The sequence below is a fragment of the Castanea sativa genome, chromosome 8 (genome assembly GCF_040712315.1).
Source record: "Castanea sativa cultivar Marrone di Chiusa Pesio chromosome 8, ASM4071231v1".
NCBI classification, from domain to species: Eukaryota; Viridiplantae; Streptophyta; class Magnoliopsida; order Fagales; family Fagaceae; genus Castanea; species Castanea sativa.
The window spans coordinates 21128375-21132697 of NC_134020.1; positions in this window are offsets into that span (position 1 = coordinate 21128375).

The window sequence follows — 4323 nt, forward strand, 5'->3', positions numbered from 1 at the left end:
GATGTACTTATAAAAGCAGCATCGTAATCACCATCCTACTAGTAGTGTAAGTGATACAACCATAGGATTAGCTACCATGTATATACTATATATACTCTAAATTGAGTTAGTTGTAACATTCAGTGTAAATGCTACAATTATAGGATTAACTACCATATATATAACCTACACTATGTTAATTGTAGCACACATTTAAAAAAAAAAAAAATTTCACTGTAAAGAAGTAATTGCTTTGTGTGTGTGTGTTTTTTTAATTGTAAACGTTGGTGATAGGTCGAACAACATTATTTCTTCATTAAGCTTGACAACATTTTTTCTTCAATATGATTTATTCTCGTTTTCTTTCTATCTCTCAATCTGCCATTAACTCCTCCAACAGACATAAAAATGTAAAATAATTAAGTCCACCACCCCGCCCCCCTTATTTTATTTATTTTTTTTTTTTAAATTATGTTTGGATTAATCCTTTTAACTTGCCCATTTAAAGTAAAATTCATTTATTGTTGCCGTGTGTTTTCTTAATAAGAACAAGAATTTGGTTACTCAATGGTAAAAGTAAATTGGTATTCCTATAGCTAAATTGGCTGGTTCTATTGGCTTCTGTAAGCGAATTTCTTGTTAAAGACTTAGATTGATTAACTAGTAGGTGAAATATTTAACTTCAAAGAGAAATATAGATAACCCTCCCTATTATCTAATTGAAAAATATACAAGAAGGAAAATTAAGGATTTGAAAGTAAATCGATAAATTTAAAATCAATATTTAAATTTCAAAAAATTAAGAACTAGGTAGTAGCTACTTCCAGTTATAACTTAAAATAAATATTTTTTATATTAAAAAAAAGAGAGCCCCTCAGGTTAGTGAGCTTATTCCACAAGATTCGGCAACTTGGAGAACACAAATAATTGATGTCATTTTTCTACCTCACGAAGCAGACTTGTTTAAAAGCATCCCTCTGAGTTTACGTCTGCCTGAAGACAAGCCAGTGTGGGCTGCCACTTCTAATGGTTATTTAGTGTCCATAGTGCATAAAAGTTGGCAATGGAGGAGTCTCAGCCAAGCAACAAAGGAACCAGCTCGGATTCCATCAGAACTCGTAGGTTTTGGAAGCTTCTTAATTTGGAGCTTACAAATACCTCACAAAGTGCGCCATTTTGCATGGAGAGCTTGTCGAGGTATTTTGCCTACAAAGGAAAACCTATCGCGAAGAGGGATTTAGGTGGATGTCTGTTGTGATGAATGCGGGGAGAACGTTGAGTCATCAGGTCACCTCTTTTGGTCATGTCAGCGTGCAAGGGATGTATGGCAATGCATAAAGCTCAAGTTCAAGTTTCATCAAGCCCAAGTAAAATCCTTTTTTGATCTGTTATGGCTTCTGTTAATGTCAGAATCTTATGATGAAGGAGATGCGGAGCTAGCGGTTACTTTGGCATGGGCGATATGGTTCAACTGCAACGAGGCTCGGCATGGTGGAAACAGAAAGACTGGTTTGGCTCTGGTTCAGTGGACTCGTCAGTTCCTACAGGAGTATCATGAAACAACTTGGGTGGATGATACACCGGCGGTGTCTCAAGTGGTTGGGTTGTCCCCTCCGTCAAGGTTGAGATACAAAATCAATGTGGACGGTGCGGTTTTCTAATTCAAAAATCTGCTGGTATGGGCGTGTTGATCCGAGATTCCGAGGATCAGGTAATAGCGGCTTGAGTAAGAAAATCAATGTCCTCTGGGTGCGTTGGAAGTGGAAGCCTGCAAGGTGTTTGAAGCGGGTCTGGAGTTCGCTAGGGACATTGGCATCCATGATGTTATTCTTAAGGGGGACTCTTTGGTGCTATATAATGCTCCTTGTGGTTTATCTGAACTACCTGCCACGACAGCTGCTATAGTCAGGGGAGTGTTAATGTCTTGTGGGTCAGTAGGCAGGGTTGATTTTTCTCATGCCAAGAGGCAAGGTAATTAACTTGTACATTTGTTAGCAAAATATGCGTTAAGTATTGTGGACTATTTAACTTGGATGGAAGAGAATTCTTGTTTCATAGAGCAAACTCTTCTCCATAATGTAGCTTTTCTTTGAGTTTATTAATATAACGTCTCAGTCTTTCCATCAAAAAAAAAAAAAAGTCTCTAATTATATGCATAACAAGTGTGAAGAGATTAGTAATGAATTTAATATTTAACTACTTAACTAGAATATATTTAAAACTAATGCATAACCATTCTTAAGAAGTTTCCACTGCTTGTCACAATCATTTAGTTTTTTTTTTTTTTTCCTCTTCTTTCATTTTATGAATTTTTTTTTTTTTTTGGTGGTAATCTTCTGTTGCTTTGAATCTTGCAAAGATACATATTCCACCAACTGGTAAATGCAATTGGTCATGCATTAGCAATAACTAGCTTTTGAGCACGCACTTGAGAGACTTTTCTATTTTTTGAGTAGAACTTAATAAGTTGCATAAATTATAATTTGGGATTAATATATTTTCCAATCACAGAAAAAAACCTAGGGGTGTGATGTGTGTTAAACGTTTGTGGGTAAAATAATTTTTTCATCACACCCTTAGGTTTTTTTGTGATTGAAAAATATATTAATCTTAAATTATAATTAATGCAAATTATTAACCTCTACCCAAAAAATAGAAAAGCATCTGAGCACGTGTGTAAGTGCAAGCTCAGAGACTAGTTTATAAAATAATATTGCAAAATTGAAGGTGGATAGCAAACATTCCACTGCTATCCACGTTTTTGTATTTATATTCAAAATATACACTTGATAAAAACATACACGAGTTACAACTAAAAGATAATTACAACCTTTACAGCCAAGTACAAACTCAAATAAAAACCGTAATTAGAGTTTAGGAGAAGTTGTGGTTGGGCTATTAGAATCCTTTGGTAAAAATTTGTAAAAAGTAAATATTTTAAAAGTTGTGAGTATTTTAAATTTTGAAGAGGTATGCTAAATTTTAGAAAAATGGGTGAACGTGGGATTGGATTTAATTTAATTTTTTTTTTACTTAGAAAAGTGAGATATGTTGGTGGATAATTGAATATTCTTTTAACTACATTGAATAATCTCATTAAAATAAATAAAAATAAAAATTACATGAGATGATGGGATAAGGATATAATAAAAAAAAAAAAAGATAAGGATGAGGGTTTTTTCCCATTAAAAAAAAGTAAGGTTTAAAAAAAAAAACCAACTTAATGTGAAGGAGAGGGGAAAACAAAAAGGAGATCTCGCAAAAGAGATTTATTTTTATTTTTTATGATGAGATAAGTATAATAATTTAAAATACTGTGAAATTATTGTGGACATAACATTTCTTTTTAAAGGTCAATACTTTTCATTAATCATAGTTCAGGATTACTACAGTTTTCGAATCACAAAAATACATAAATATGTGATAAGATTTATGCGAGTTAAATAATTTTTTCATATATAAATCTTATCATACCCCATTTTGCTTATTTGAAATTGGGTATTGTACATTTTAAAGTATAAACATTTTTGTCGAAGTAACAACCTAACATTTTTCATAAATTATTCCATGAAAAGACCCATCAACCCCAATTGAAAGCATAAATTTCTTATGTAAAGTTCACCCATCTAAAAAGGGCCAAACACTACAAAAGAGAAATAATTACAACTACAATAATAGATCACATGAATGAATACAAATCTTTTGTATAATTTTTTGTGTTCCACTTTATAATTTACCAATCATAATGTTCGTTGTGTTTGATTTTTTTTTTTTTTTTTTCCATTTTAAACTTGACATATCTATCTTTTAGAGCAGCACACTCTCTACCTAAATTAAAACATTAGCATTCCATTCCTCAAAATCCTTATAGCCGAACTTGCGTCAAATTTTATATTTGTGGCACTACCACCTTCATCTACATTGAATCTCCCTCACCACCATAATACTGGGGGAATAGAACTACAATAGGATTATCAAATAAAAAAATGTATAAAAAAACATTACTTTAAGTGGAAAAATAAATCAGATATAGAAAAAAAAAAAAAGAAAAAACATTTTATAATACATACTTCCAAATTTAAAATTACATTCAATTGGCATTGGTACTAACTACTAATAACAAAGTACAACTTTCTGTGTTTGATTTAATGCTCACCCTTCATTAAAATAAAATATAATTAAATAAATAAAGAAGACGAAAGAAAGATTGATGCTCACCCATTGAAGAAGAACTAATTGATGCCTCTTTCATTTTATATTTTTTTTTTTTGGCTTTGTTGTTTTGTTAGAATCTTGCAAGGATACATATTCCACCAACTGGTAAATGTGATTGGTCATGCATTA